Consider the following 15,952-nt stretch of genomic DNA (forward strand, 5'->3'; position numbering starts at 1 on the left):
AGGGGCTCCTGGGTGGTTCAGTCAAGCATCCAACTCTTGATTTGGGCTCAGGTCGTGATCTCACAGGTTATGAGATCAAGCCCCCATCAGGCTCCACACCGAGCACGGAGCCTGCTTGGGATTCTCTCCCGCCCCCTCTGGCCCTCTCCTGCTTGCACACATGTGCACAGGTACACATGCTGTCTCTCTCAAATATATATATGTATATATGTAAAATTAAAAAACCCCGCAAACTCAAAATGGTAGCATTAGACTGCGTAGAAGCTGTATCTGGGAAGTAGGGTTCCGGGAACCCTACTGTAACTGCTTAGTTTCTTTCTGATATTTCACTCCTACTACTTCTGACATGTGAAAGTCTGTCCCCAAGACACCCAACAGCCCTTGCTTCACAGCCCTGAAGGGGATCAGAACATGCTGTCCCCAACCCTACCACTTTGGCATATTGGTTATTCTGAGCTGAAGGCACTTGAGAAACAGCTGAGACAGGAAGGGCTCTCTGCCCTCCCCGTCTCTACCTAAAAGAAGGGCATACATTTCCGGTGAGAAAGGTGGCCTCCCTGTACCAGGAAGAGGAGAACATAGTTATCACTGGAGATGGGGAGCCGACGCTCAGATGAGCCTGTACAGAGAAACCTCACTTCTCTCCCACATTAGTTCCCCCACATATCTCCTAGTCACTGCCCACAAATCCCTTACTCTTTTGCTTTGTCACGTCTCCGCAACGCATCCCTCTTTGTTAAGATGGTATCTAAACGCCTGGATCCAAACGCTTGGGGCTGTCACTTCTTTCTGTGAAGCCCCCTGTGCCACATAAAAATATTACTGTCACAGAAAATTTGTGTGCTTTTCCCCCTGTTAGTCTGTCTCTTGTCAGGTTAATGTACAGGCCCCAGGTGCGGAACCTAAGAGGGTAGAGGAAGGGAGGCCCCACGTTAATGTACAGGCCCCGGGTACAGAACCTAAGAGGGTAGAGGAAGTCTTTCCTCTGCTAGAGTTCTGAGCAGCCGATCATACTACCCACCCTCAATATGGTTTCCTGCCCTGCTCTGGAGGGATGCAGGCATAAGAACCAGCTCTCCGCTGGAGGCAGATGGCGGAGAACAGGGGTTTGCCATTCTGAGAAAGCAGTGGACTATCCTTACTGTGTCTAGAGAGTCTGCACCGTTAGGACTGCAAAACCTCCTTAAACCTGGGCTAGTTTAGGTCCAACGCCTTTAGGGGGTAGCCTCTAGGCTTCAGGGCAAACAGGACTGTGAGATAATATGAGTTATAATGTGAATTAGAAACGGAGCAGGTCTTCCGAGAACCCCCAGCCTCTGAGATGATCTGAATGTGAGTCAAGGAATACCCGGGCCTGCTCTGGCCAGGTATGTGCATTCGGAATAGAACGGGAGTGGGACGGTCTTTGGGAAGAGGCAGGAGGTATTGAACTTGGTCGCTATTTCAATCTGTGACTTCAGAGTCACAGCCTCCAAGCTCCAAAAATGTCTTGTCATTCTGAATGTGACCATGATGATGACCGTGGATCCTCTGGATGTTTAGGGGGAGCTGCCTACGCCCCCACACGGGGCTCCCCCATGATTGGAGGTGCAGGGCAGCGTGGGTCCTGGGCTTACCCTGGACACACGGCCCTCCCTGCGTGATGATAGCCTTCAGGGGACATGCAGGCCTGGCCCCTGGCAAGATCTGACTTCCAGTGGTTCTGTGGATGTCACAAGACTTCCCCGGGATTCCTGTCCTGGGTCTTGGAACTGAAGCCGTTCCCAGACCAGATCCCAGATTCCGTTTCTAAAGAGGAGCAGAGGGCGCAGGATTGAGAGTTAGGCGTCCTGGGTTCTGGTCCCAGCCCTACCACCAAATGGCAGTGAGACCCTTCACCGGCCGCTTAACTTTCCGAGCCTGCGGGCTCTCTCGCACACCAGGCGGAACCCCCATCCTGCTTTCTAGCGCCTCTCAAATCCTCCCCGTTTGCGTGGGAAGCCCCTCTCATGGGGAGGTCTGCTTGTCAATTTTGATCTGCCTCTTGTCTGAGTGGGTCCCATGAGGGGGAAGGAGGAGGAATCCGGGCTGAATGGTGAATGAGAGCTGGAGGGCGTGGGGGCTGCCTTCCTCCACAAAGCCCGTACTTGCTTGACAAGATAAAAATATCTCCTACAGTCTAACAATGGATCTTTCTGAAATATTGAAGTAGTTTTTTCAGATTGGAAACTACCATATTAGATGTAAGCAGGTGATCACTGAGGTCCGTAGGGATGGTGGCTGGTGCTTTAACATTTGTATTAAAATTTAAATTTTGTCTTCATTCCACAAATATTTAGGGGCCTATTATGTGCCATACACTGGAATAGATATGGCAATGAGCAAAACAGACAAAACCTCGCCTTCTTGGGGCTGACATGCTAGGGGATAAAGGACAATGAACAAAATAAATGATACGTATACTCTGCAGAGTAGTGAGGGCTCTAGAGAAGGATGAAGCGGGGTCGGGGGCTGTGACTTTAAACCAGATGGCCAGGGGGCGCCTGGGGGGCTCAGTCGGTGAAGCGTCCGACTTCCGCTCAGGCCGTGATCTCACCGTCTGTGGGTTCGAGCCCCGCATCGGGCTCTGGGCTGACAGCTCAGAGCCTGGAGCCTGCTTCGGATTCTGTGTCTCCCTCTCTCTCTGTCCCTCCCCTGCTTGCACTGTCTCTCTCTCTCTCTCTCTCAAAAGTAAATAAACATTAAATAAAGTTTTAAACCAGTTGGCCAGGACAGGCTTCCCTCCCAAGGGGCTGAAGGATAATGGCAAGTAGATCCGTAGGGGACGAGTTCCTCAGGTGGAAGGTGCAGCAACTGTGAGGTCCTGAAGGGGGCCTGGCCTGGTCCATGAATAGCCAGGGAGGCCTGGGTGGGTGGAACAGAGTGAGGGAAGGGAGAGAGAAGTAGCAGAGAAGCTCAGGGTCGTTGTTGGCAGTGGGAGTGGATGTCAGACGACATAAAGGCTAGTGGGAATGTCGAGGATATGTCATCTCACGTCGAGGGACGTGATATGACATATACCTTAAAAAGCCCAATAGATAGTGATCACTTGATTTTTTTTTTTTTTTTTTTTTTGCCGTGTGCGGAGCCTATCATTTGGAGCTGGGGAGAGGCCTGAAGTCACAAGGCCACAGAATGTGTGCTGTTCTGGGTCCTGCTACTCAACATGTGGTCCACAGGCCGGCAGCGTGGGTGTCCCCTGAGCGTTGGTGGGAAATGTAGAGTCTCGGGTTCCACCCCAGACCTACTGAGTCAGCCCCTGCTTCTGATGGGGCCTGCGAGTGATCCGTGGACACATTCGAGTCTAGAGTTGTCTGTGGCTTTGGGCATCAGCAACCGGGGAGTCTGCGTGAAGCATATGTCCACTGAGGATCCGGGCAACCTGGGGCGGGCGCGTCACTGCCCGTCGGCCTGAGCTTCTCCCTCTGCGGAAAGAGGAGTCAGGCGTGACACTGACATTCCCTGCTCCAGCCCCACTCCTGCTTTTCCAGGTGCTTGTCCAGGCGTGCGCCCCTCTTAGCACCCATCCCCCTTATTCATCGGACCACACTCTGGGGTTGAGGGGGGCGGGAGGTGCGTCAGGATGCTGGTCGTCTGGGTGTTGTGGAATTTCTAGAATGCCTTCCTTCGGCAGAGATGCTCTTTCCTTTCAACGGGGGGGGGGGGGGGGTGCTACACATGTCCAAAGCCTACCGACGGGGGGCGCGTGCTTCGAGCAGAGTCCTGGGCATGCTGGCTAATCTGCAGACCAAATTCCCATCATGTTTAGCCAGATCCCTTCTCGGTCCAGTGGTTCCAGGTGCAGGAAGGCTGGTTGCCTTTGAGGGTACGTGGAGGTGTCGCTTCTCCAGAGGAGCGTTGGTTTTGCGTGGAGCTGGCCGGTCCGTGCTAGGATCCGGCAGCATTCCTGGGCCTGCCCTCCTGAGAGACACCACCCGGCTCCCGGGGCCTGGGGACCGAGTCTCACGTCTCAGCAATCTAATTTTGGCTCGGCTATTATTAACTTCTGAGGAACTTCGGGCAAATCGCTTCACGTGCCTGGATATCAGGCTGCTTATTGATAAAATGGGGTTATAATCATTTGTACTTCACAGCCAGGTTACTGAAGCTTCATTATGTAAATGCTTTCGAGAGCTGTTCGTAAATGTGTGATTTCCGGGCCCAAGTCACTAGGTACTAGCATACTTTTTTTTTTTTTTTTAATTTTAATGAGTGTGAAATCCTCTCTACTTCTGTTCATTTAATGACTGCAGCATTGATGGGCAGATAATGGCAAATGCCCATTAATGTTCCTCACGGATTAGCGTGGGTTAACAAACAAACTAGACATTGACCTTTCTTGGCCGTTTCGGAATTAGTCACACACTTCCCATTATTTGTGTATGTCAGCGGTGCGACCTAAATAAAGTTAGGGTTGATCTCTTTCAGAATAGGTTTTGGATTTCTCCTTACAATAAAGTTAAGGCAAGCTGATGTATGGCTCACAACCAAATAGAGAGACCTTTTCAGCCAAGCGCTTGCTCAACTGGGGAGTTATTATTGAACGTTGGTTTCTGGATGTGGTCAAATTCTCCGGTTTCTCAAGTGTTTTCTGGCCTGCTTAGGGCAGTAGTAGAAAGCAGGCTTCATTTGTCACTGCCATTTTCCATTGGTGGGGGAACCGGATCGCTCCAGTGGCCCTGCGTCTTACCTTACCACCTTGGAATTCCAGATCAGCCCCGTGCTTGCTGGGGTTGGGTGTTTTCAGATCTTTGCCATTGTGCCGTTAGATGGCCTTCTGGGCTCCCTTGACTGACGACTTAATCAGCTGCTGTCCATGCTGCCTAAAGCAAGTGGGTTCAGGGACGCTGTTTTATTAGCTGAATAATCTTAGGCAACCTACAGATTAGAGCAAGCAAGCAAACAAAACAACATTCATAGCAACCACTGAAGCACCCTTGGTCACACTGGCTCTCTGATGAAGTTTAGACTGCAGAGAGAAAATCAGACCATCACAGCCTAGCCTGGAAGAAACTGCAGAGGGAGCTAAGTCCCAGATCGTGCGTGTTTTCCGGACCTTCACTCTTCTGGCTTTGGTTCTATGTCACTGTCCGGGGTGGAGATCATCCTTGCTTTCTAGGATACGTGAAGGCCTGTCGAGGAAGAAAGTGCTTCGCGAGAAGTTCATGTATTGTTTGGAAGCTCCTGGGTTAAGTGTGGATTGGATCCAAGGGCTCAGGGTGCCAGATCTCTAGATGGGCTCACTGGGACTGGGGAAGTGGTAACTATCTGTCCTACCAGCCAGGATTGCATCGTCTTACAAAAAGTTTATACCAAGAAGAGCATCTCTCCCAAGCAATACGAAGCCACTCTTCAGAGATTTCCCCCAGACCTGGGGCTTCGAATTGGGGTGGGAAGTGGGGAGCAGCGTGGAGACACGGGCAGCTAGACCAAGTGGTCATGGACACTCCAACACTGTCCTCACACCAAACTGTGGCTCTTTGACTCGCTCTCTAATGCCCCTTGGAAGAGCACCGTCTTCATAAACTTTAGGAGCAGATTGAAGGATGAGGCCGTCGTGAATTATTGCCAGGACAGATCCAGAAGGATGCTATTGTTTTTGTTCTCCCGACTTCTCAAAAAGTTGGTAAAAGATGGCTTATTTCTGTCACAAGTCTTGCCGTCTACTTCCCGTCTCCAGGTACATAGGAATCACAGTGCTGAGTGCTTGGACCACTCCATGGCATTGTAGCCATCCTGCAAACACGTGGGATGGATTCTTGACGTGAGGCTTGGAAAGTGAGGGAGCATAACGCCGTAGATTGGGTCTTCTGCGGGTTTGTGTCTCCCAAGTGCACGTGAGTGGATTAGCGATCCACATGACCACTTGGCTGGTATACTCGTTGGCTGAGTGACCCAGTTAGAGGCTTGGCCCAGGGACAAGAGGACAAGGCTAGCTGGGCGCTGTCAGGGAACCTTCCCAACTGGGGCTGGGAGCTCCTGTTGTCCTGGTCAAGGGCGCAAGTCAAGGGGGTCTCCTGCCAGACCCAGGAGAAGAGTCCCTGCTACTGGTTGAATCCCTGGGTCATTTCCTTTCTGACCATGTAGATAAATAGCATGGAGTAAGGAGAAAATCCAATGGGCTTGATATTAGAGCTTGTGTCATGGTGTCAGGTTTGTCTTTGGGAAGCAGCCATTGTGAGTGGTCTTCCGGTTTTTCATCCATTAGTTAACCAAACTTGAAAACTTTCCAAACTCCTTAATGTGTTAATATGCCCAGTGAGGCACCCCGAGCAGTGACCAAGCCGACCTTCAGAGCGGTGGTGACCTTGTGAAAATCGCACACTCATAACTAGCCAGGCTGGGACAGAAGCCCAGCCCCTGACTCCGTCTGTCCTACTGTTGTCTCTCAGATGGTGAAGTGGCTCAATCTATAAAACGTGTGGTTGCTATGAATTACTGTTGTTGGTAAGGAGAATTGGAAACACTCGCATTTCTAGATTACCTTTCAAATATTCAAATTCATGCACGAGTAGCATATGGCTAGAACTTGTATTTTTTCGCTCAGATGTCTTCCAATGTGCTTCATTGAATTCCAAATCCACATCAGGTTTGAATTTTGAAAATGCCAACTGTATACTAACTGAATGTGAGAAATGAAGAAAACTTTCATAAATGTTTTTTTTTTTAAATAGAAATGGTGATTTATTTTTCTGCATTCTGATAAACCAGCTGTATGGATTGTTTTTTCCCCCATTTTGTCTCATTTGCATCTTGCTAATATTGAGGGAACAATATTGCCGATGTATTCTTAGCTAATTTCCTACGAGGCAGCCTCACAATAGCATGTAACAGACATCAAAGGAGAACGGACCGTGGTGTTCTTTCCCATCACCTCTGCCGGCCAGGCGCGTGGACCTAGATTTGGGCGGATCGAGCACCCTTCGTTGATCTCAGGCAGCTGTGTCTGCTCAGCCTGTCCAAACTTTGGATTCAGTAATTATCTGACGCCGTTTTCTTCCTATTTGGAGTTGGATTTCATTTGCAGGTGCCGTTTATGTTTTTGTCACTTCCCAGGTAAAAGACTCTCAAGTACTTTAGAACTAATAAAGGAGGGCTTTTATCTGCTCCATTTTCCTCAGTTGCAGAGAAGATTAGTCTGCATATGTGTGTGTTTTGCATGACCTCAATCAGAGGCACTCGCACTGGGAGGAATGTTAGCTTGGAAGTCAGAAAACCGCCAGACAGAGAGAACCCAGGTACGGGGCTCTGAGAGCTTCGTAAGCTTTGAGATGCCCTCTTGTGGCAACCTCCCCCACCCCCACCATCGAACGTACTAAAATGCACCACGAAGTGTGATTTATGCCTTCCATATCTTCACATCTAAGTTAACATTTACTGTAAAAGAAAACATTATTTTAAGTATCCCTAAGACAAAATGCTGCCCGGTAGAATTCGATGCACTCATTTCAGAGAGTTCAAATGTAGAAAAATGTGCATTTTAGAGTTGGCGAAATATAATTTAATTGTGAATTGAGTTGCCGTTGGGCTGTAGAGATAATGCTAAATTTAATAGTTTTGCAGCTTTTGATTTAGATTTATTTCTAACATATAAACATCAAAAGCACCCATGTGTCCATTATGCAGCTTTGGCTGATCTGAACATTCTGCCCCATTTGCTTCAAATATTTAAAAAATAAAACGTTGGTGGTACAGTTGCAGGGTCCCTGCGTACCGTATGCTCCAGTCTCAGGCCTCCCCTCTCCCTCGTGACCCGCATAATCCCTATCTTGATTTGGTGCTTATCATTCCCACGCATGTTCGTCAACTTTTACTATAAATCTTCGTATCCACAAATGCATTTAGCATTTTTAAAACACTGCTACTTATCTACTAGTAGCCATTGCCTTTCAGTAGGAGAACCCCGGAGCCTTAGCTGAACACTGTCTGTCGGCCATGGCTAAGTGCCTAAGTTCTGGCTGATTATCAGATAAACCAGTAGCTACCAGTACGACATCTGGGTGTTGCCTTTATTTTATCTTATGTTTTATTTTATTTTATTTTATTTTATTTTATTTTATTTTATTTTATTTTATTTTATTTTATTTTATCTTATTTTATTTTATTTTTTATTCTATTCTATTCTATTCTATCTTATTTTATTTTATATTATTCTTAAATGCTTGTTTATTTTGAGAGAGTACACGCATGCGGGCACGAGCAGGGGAGGGGCAGAGAGCGAGTGAGAGACAGAATCCCAAGCGAGCTCCGTGCTGTCAGTGCACAGCCTGATGTGGGGCTCGAACTCACAAATGGTAAGCTCATGACCCGAGCCGAGATCAAGAGTTGGGACGCCTAACTCACTGCGCCACCCAGGCGCCCGTGGGTTTTGCCTTTAAAACAAAGGCTCAAGCCCTCCGTGTTTTCTTTCCTCCTGCTTCTGACTGAGACAGGACGAGGTGGTAGTGAGCTGCCATACAGAGGTGGGAAACAACAGAGCTACACGGTGGAAGAATCCTGGGTCCCTGCCTTCGCGGTGCCTGCTGCCTCACCGCCTCCCACCCTCCCTGCCCCCATCAGATTGTTTACTGTCTCAGGCTGGGAAATAAACAAACATCTTTTTAGGTAAGTCGATGGTCTTATTTGATCCCCATTAAAACAGACCCCGAAATGTTCCAGTATAAAAGTGGTTTATATTCTGATTATGTACGTTACTAGTGACCTACGGTATTAAAAACTTCATTTTTCTTAAGTAGGGAGGATTAGGATAAACCACATGTATGTAATTCATTGCCTCCTCAGATTAAAAAAGGAAAACAGTGTATTTTGTAGCTTCCCCAGTGGCTAGCTAGGCACTGTGTCCAGTCCCGGAGTGGACGTCACCCTGTAGAGGGCACATCTGTTGAGTTCATTGATTATCTTCCATGTAGAGATAGAGCAAGTTCGTACACGGCTGGGGACACCTAGCTACTCTGTCCCCAACTGGAGACCTTGAAAGCAAATGTCACAAGGATAACTTCAGAATGAAAAGGAGACGTTTCCGTTCCCAGAAGGATTTCCTTCCCAAACATTGAGCATCCATGGGAGCGTCATAAAAGTGAGGCCTTCCTGGTCAGTTTCTCCAGGAGCTGGCCCCCACCACTCCCCACCACCCGCACGACGGATGCCAGAACGGTTGGTCGAGGAAGAAGCTGACCCTTACTATCTGGTTGGCACTCTTGAAGCTCCGTGCCGGGCTGCCTCGCGGTTGGGAGCTCTTGCTTTCTGCAGAGTGGTTAAGTGGCTTGGGGCTTCTCCCCAGAGGGGCAGTGTCTGTGTCAGAGCCGTGGATGTTAGGGGGGCACAGGGACCACTTCTGTCCTGTGCCACTCTGCAGCCCTGATCGTGCCTGATGGGAGCACATCCACCAGCTTGTCCCAGATCTCTCAGGTCAATGTGAATTCTGGCCTTTACGGCAAGCCTGGTCTTTGGATTCCCTCTCAGAGGGGCCTTGGAACAGAGTGTTGCAAGGCACCTGGCCTCTCCTTTTGAATGGCAGTCGTGCTGCCCGTGCCAGTCACACTGGATACACCTTGACCTTGGGCCTTTTGCCCCCTGGCATTAAGTATTGGGTTATCAGAGGCACCTGGGTGGCTCGGTCAGTTAAGCGACCGACTTTGGCTCAGGTCATGATCTCCTGGTTCATCAGTTTGAGCCCCACGTCGGGCTCTGTGCTGACAGCTCAGAGCCTGGAGCCTGCTTCGGATTCTCCTTCTCTCTCTGCTCCTCCCCGCCCTCTCAAAAATAAATAAGCATAATTTTTTTTTTTTTTTAAAGAATTGGGTTATCAGCTGAGTGATTCTCAGGCTTCTTTGGTCCGTGCGTGGATTTGATGCAAAAGATCATGGTGTTGTGCCATTGTGCTACAACTTTCAAACACACATCGGAGTCCCCCGGATGAGCGGGAAGGTGACCCCTGCTCTGAGTGAGACTCAGCCTACAGGTTAAATTCATGGTGACAGAAGCAAAGCCAAAGGACACAAAATTCCTTACTTCCACGGAGGCTGGAAACTCGGCTGTGCGGAGTCCCGTGCAATAAGGGAAAAAGACTTAGGTAGCATGTGAAAGTCAGTTTGTGCGTTCTGCCTGATTGAACTGCACATTTCCTTGGACGGTTTTTGCATTCTTAAAAAAAAAAAAAAAACAACCTAAAATTAGAAGTAAAAATTTCCTTAAGACCAGTTCTCCTGGTCTTAATTTGCCTAATAATCAGTTCACCAGAAATTCAATTCCGTTTTGAGCGTTTTTGCACTCATTGCTAGTATCTCAAAACATTATTTAATTTAAAAATTAAAATTGCACACAAACTAAATTTAAAAACAAGCTTGGTGTGCCCTGAGAAGGCTCAGTTTATAAACCTCATCATCGGCCAAAGACGTGGCCGAAGAAGTAAAGGACATTGCCGTGTACAAAGCACTCTAAAAGGGTTCAGATTATAAGCAAATTGCTCATTAGGTGACTGGCTTTAGGCTAATTGACCTGGAGTCCATGGCATCCAAAAGTTGACACTTTTGTGCCCAGGGACACTCTCGCAGGCCTGTATTCATCTTATTTCAGACAAAATTCTAATCAACTCTCTTATTTGGTTTCCCAGCCCCTGGCATATTAGATGTGAATCAAACAGGGAGGGAATAGTACGAGCCAGGCCACTTTGCGTGGTGAGGAGGCCAGCTGATGCCCTGACAGCCAGGAGGGCCAGCAGAGGCCAAAGAGAATTAAAATGTAAATATAGGGATTAGCAAATCACAGTAGTGTGGGGCCTTTTCCTGTGTGGGTGACCTCCTCCCCCGCCTGCCCATGCTCCTACGGCTTCTGAGAGCACCTCTGTATCATAATGTGCGTGATGCCGGGCATGTCATGAAAAATATTTATAACAAGCTAAATTACATGCTATGTACATGCCCCACTCAGTTTTCCTATACACTCCAATTTAGAAGTGTTTTCATCAAGGGGAGCCTGGGTGGCTCAGTCGGTTAAGTGCCTGACTTCAGCTCAGGTCATGATCCCACGGTTTGTGAGTTCGAGCCCCGCGTCGGGCTCTGTGCTGACAGCTCGGAGCCCGGAGCCTGCTTCAGATTCTGTGTCTCGCTCTCTCTCTGCCCCTCCCCTGCTCACGCTCTGTCTCTCTCTGTCTCAAAAATAAATAAAACATTAAAAAAAAAAAAAAAAAAAAGAGCCAAACCATACTGTTGAATTGGAGCATCCCCAGGCTTCCAGAACACTACCCATAGGATACCTTGTGCTCTTCATGAACACCCCCCAACCCCCGGCCAAACTAGAACAAGTCAGTGGTCTGGAAAAATTCATTTCTAGGAAGTCAGTGCTCTTTCTCCAAATTTGTAGCGTGGTCAAATGCAGTTAATTCTTGATATCCAGGGTAATGTGGGCAGGGGGTTGTGAATGGCACAAATCACGATGAAACCCACTTTCGTTTATCTGTGGCTGTAAGTCTGGAATGGCTTATTACTTCCTTGGGGTCGTGTCGCAGTCCAGAGAAACAGAACCAGTTGTTTGTTTGTGTGTTTCAAGACCTCCTTCTTTATAAGTATTGTTACTGAGTTATTTTAAGTCCTTTACAACCATTTGTGAGCACACCCAGAGGCACATGGAAAGACCGTTATTAGATCAGGTAATAGACGATAAGATTCTACCACTCAGTGTGGGACCCTGGGCCAGTCACTGACTTTGGGAACCTCAGTTCTCTCTGATGAGGGGTGGGAATGGTGACGGTTGCCCAACCCATTGAAAGTATAATCCTGTCATAGTCAAATGGGATGACCTATGTGAAAATGCTTGGTAAAGCCCAACAGATGCACTTAGAAGTGCAAAGTAAACGTAAGGAACAGCTGTGTTTTTTAAATGTATATATATTTTAAACATTTATTCATTTTTGAGAGACAGAGAGTGAGTGGGGCAGGGGCAGAGAGAGAGGGAGACACAGAACCCGAAGCAGGCTCCAGGCTCCGAGCTGTCAGCCCAGAGCCCGACGCGGGGCTCCAACTCATGGACTGCGAGATCATGACCCGAGCTGAACTCGGATGCCTAACCGACTGAGCCACCCAGGCGCCCCACGAAACAACTGTTTTTATTGCGGTGACTCTTTTCGCTAAGTTTGTTAAGTACTGGTCGTGATTAGTTAAAAGGTAATCTCTACCGGCCTTGCTAATACTCAAAGGCCAGGCTTTGTACTGACCCTAACATCATCTTGAGATGCTTTTAAGAAGTGACATCTCTCTCACCACTAAGGTGTCTGTATCTATTTTCTGTTCTGCTTTATCTTCGGGATGAGTTGATTATTCTTATCATAGTATGAAGCCACGAATGATTCAATTTGGGAAAATGATAGGAACATTTTCCTTGTCTTCTGTAGGATGATTTTGCCATAATGCCCACAAATAAAGTGGTTATTTGGTTTCTTTAGTGGTAGTGGTTTCTTTAAAAGAGGCCAGCTCAGAGTCACGGATCTGCACTTTTAAAGCCTACAATTGATTGTTTAGAGCGAAAATTGTATTCAAGTGAGGCACATCAGCATGCAAATCTAAAGTGTGGCCATTTTCATCTAGATTGAATATTATTAACTAGCCCAAGGGATAGGATGTAATTAAGATTTCGAACAGCTTACTTTTTGTCTACTGCCATAAGTAACCCCAACGTTCAAAGCGGCGTCCTGGTTTGAATAATGGGAAGATGGCCCGATGTGCCAATATCTGTACATTTTGCCTTGTAGGTGCAATAAAAGAATATTTAACCTTTCGCCACTGGTCCAAGCAATTGATGAGGACACCGATTTGAACTCGAAGCAAAACCGAGAATGTTCAGATTCCGGGAAAATCACATTTCTCCTGAACGATGGCAGATTTCCATCTTGTTAGTTATTCACTCATTCTAATACCTTCTTCCATGGGCTTGGGAACAAAGACCAAGCAGGGACAGATGAAGCCCTTGTTGAGGGTTTATGCTTTTGCCTAATTAAAGCTATTGGATTTACAGCCTGCTAAGCAGCTCTCGTTAGAAGGAAGAAGAGCTCTTAGCTTGGACCCACTTCAGAAACTTTGCAAGACCTCCACTGCCTTTCATAGAACTGCTGAGGCACATTTCTGATGGCGCCTTTATTCTGGTGCCATCGCACGATAACTTCTTCTTTGGGGAGACGGGATGGTCACCTTTTTGTCCCACCCACACTGTTTTAAAAGAAAGAAACAAAGTTGTCTATTTCTCCCGGGAGAAGTTAGTGAGAGGATCCATTGCGTTTGCTGTAGCACCTTAAGCAGCACCCAATAGGCTAGGTTGGCACACAGCTCATTTCAGCTGTCCGTATTTTCAGGTGTACCATATGTATTTAGTACATCATTTGATAATGCTAAAAAATATTAAAGCGGTGTGAGACTAAAGGAGAAAGAAGATGAATGTTAGCATTCCCCTGGGGTTCATGGGTGAAGGAATTAACACAGCGTGGCACTCTACCCTAGCTGTGTTTGTTTCCATGGCAACAGCTACGTACATGTTTCAGACTATCTACAGTGACACAGTTGCAGAAATAGTAGCTTGCAGGTTTCTGATATCGCATCAGTGGACAGGCAGCACGCACTATATTAAGTAAGTGTAAAAGAATTTAAAATATAGCTCTGATTCAGATGTATATTAGCTCAGCTGAGCAATGTGCCGGGGTTTCGACGTTCCCCTTCCTCACGACAGCAAAATCTGGGCAAAGTTGAAAGTTGCAAGATTTCAGTCAAACAATTGTCCTTGCTTGGGTGAGAATCATCAAATGAAACAAATGTGAGTGAGTTACAAAGGTAAGAAAACGGCCTTGGCAGATGACAGATTTAAGAAGGGTATTGTCAGTGAAGCTAATTTTTTGGAGGGGGGGGTAGTGCTGGGTAAGGACTGAAAGCTTTGCTTGAAAAATAGCTGAGTCTCAAAGCAAATCGAATGTGCAACAGAATCTTTAACTGCTGCTGAGTTTATGGCAACTAAGGTCTTTGCGTGCATCATTGTGGGAATTGCTTTTATATAAAAATGATCAGGTGAGGAGCAGAGAGGTTGATTAGGTGTGCAGCTAAAGGGAATTTGGGGCTCCATTGTCTTTTCTGAATGCTTATGTAAATATCTCCCTTCTCGCGGCGATGACCCTGGTTTGTCTTTGACATTTGCTGCTACTTTTGTACCATTTGCTGGTTCTGTGTTTATATTATGCTGCCACATTGTAGCCTGGTACGACTTGCGTGTTGGTTAGAGAGCAACCAAAAGCAGATGATGGACTTTGTAAGTGTGTGACTTTGCAGGCGGATTGTACAGTAATTTAGGAGAAGTGTTCAGATATGTATTTGTTTACGTGGTAGACTTCTTCTTTTGAACAGCAGGCTAGGTATTAGGTTAATGGATTTCAGTGTGCACGTTATGATTGCAGGAGCTTTCGAGTATGTTGTAGTTCAATTTATACTGAGTTTTTAATGTCACAATATTTTTATTTATGCCCATTATTCAGTTCAAGCTACATTTACCTTATAGTTTTATTATTCATCTATCAGTGGAGACAATGTAAAATGGCATGGTAATTTAAGCTAATCTATTCATTTGAGGAGGACTCATTTTCTGACCATTGGTGGACTTTTACAAAAAGTGGCTTGAGACATGCAACTCTCTTGGTGTGGATGAGACTGTTTTTTTATGTGCACGGGAAACTACAGGGACTATCCCGTATGTTGTTCTTCACAGTAATGATTTGCTTAGATGTTAACAGAACGCCTATTGGAGGGGCCGGAGGGGCGGGGGGACGTTATGCACTCTGGACCTTCCAGAACACCTGGGTATGTGGAGGGCTGGGACAGATTTTGAACCATAAATCAGGGACTTGAACCCTAGATTCGTCACCACCCCGGTGGACAGATACGATCTGCCTTTCTAAATAAGGTGGCCCAAAAGAAAACGAATGTGGAAGCCTCCCATTTATGCCCATCTGTGGGCTGAGCCACCCAGAGATGGGAAGGGAAGTGTGTGTTTTCTATGGAGAATTAGGTTTTTGGCGGCTCATGCCCAAGGCAGCTCCTTCCTCAGAGGAGAAGCCCCTCCTCTTACTGCCGCGCTCATCTCGGTTTTGTTGTGCGACACCAGCCCATTTTAGGGGCAGCCCACTTAGGGTCTGCGGACCCCCTCCCCGTGCCCTGTATCATGGTGGTGGGCAGCTTCTCGGTGACAGCTGCAGAAGCCACCTGTGCTCGCGCCCCTCCCCCCACCCCCAGGCAGAGGAACCAGATACCGTTGGTATGAGGGTCTGCGTGATTTTCTACTATTACACTCGAGGGGCCCTGGAAACCTGGGGTTTATTAACCTTGGGCGAGGACACCAGGAATCAAAAAAGTGCCCGTGAACTACTTCGAATGACTAACTCAACTTTGGTCTTTTTGTGAGCGCTAGAGCAAGCCCTTCCAACCGTCGAGATGTTTGTGTGTTTTTTCCATCATCCCCGAATATTTTCCAGCATAGGGCAAAAGAGGGAAAACAACAACAACAACAACAACAACAACAACAACAACAAATCCGTGAGTCTATACCATGCGGTTTTGACTCTTTTGTAAGAAGAGAAAAACACAGGAACCTAGATGCAAAGCCTTAGGCCAAACCAGTCATTCGAATGTAAAATCCTGGCAGTGCTTGTAGGAAACTCAATTGCTTCCATTTGAAGGGCCAGGAAATTGATTTGGAAAAAAATAAATTTGAGGGATTCCCAAATAGTGGCAGCATGGAGTGCATAAGAGAAAAATGAAGGTACAGACTGATCGTAATACCCATCTCAAACGGCAGTAGAATTGCCAGGACGAACTTCCTGCAGCCTAGCTCATATGGAGTGTCCACTGCTCAGAACTTCTGGAGGTTCTTGGTGTCCCAGGGTAAAAGCCAGTCCGGAGGCCGGCGT

General features: G+C 47.2%; 1 protein-coding gene across 2 annotated transcripts in view; it reads left to right on the forward strand.

Moving 5' to 3' along the window:
- FOXN3 (forkhead box N3) overlaps nt 1-15,952 on the forward strand; it is a 403,845-nt gene that overhangs the window by 95,148 nt on the left and 292,745 nt on the right. Inside the window, exon 1 of one of the 2 annotated variants that reach the window (XM_047080242.1) lies at nt 13,760-13,832. The exons of the other annotated variant lie outside the window; for it this stretch is intronic. The gene's annotated coding sequence lies outside the window, so the exon portion shown is untranslated. Of the gene's footprint in view, nt 1-13,759; nt 13,833-15,952 lie in introns of those variants that run through there. 2 annotated transcript variants of the gene reach the window in all.

Source organism: Lynx rufus, unplaced genomic scaffold (assembly GCF_022079265.1).
Source record: "Lynx rufus isolate CCGP_SWC_20201006 ecotype Redwood Valley unplaced genomic scaffold, mLynRuf1.p SCAF_17, whole genome shotgun sequence".
Classification (NCBI taxonomy): Eukaryota; Metazoa; Chordata; class Mammalia; order Carnivora; family Felidae; genus Lynx; species Lynx rufus.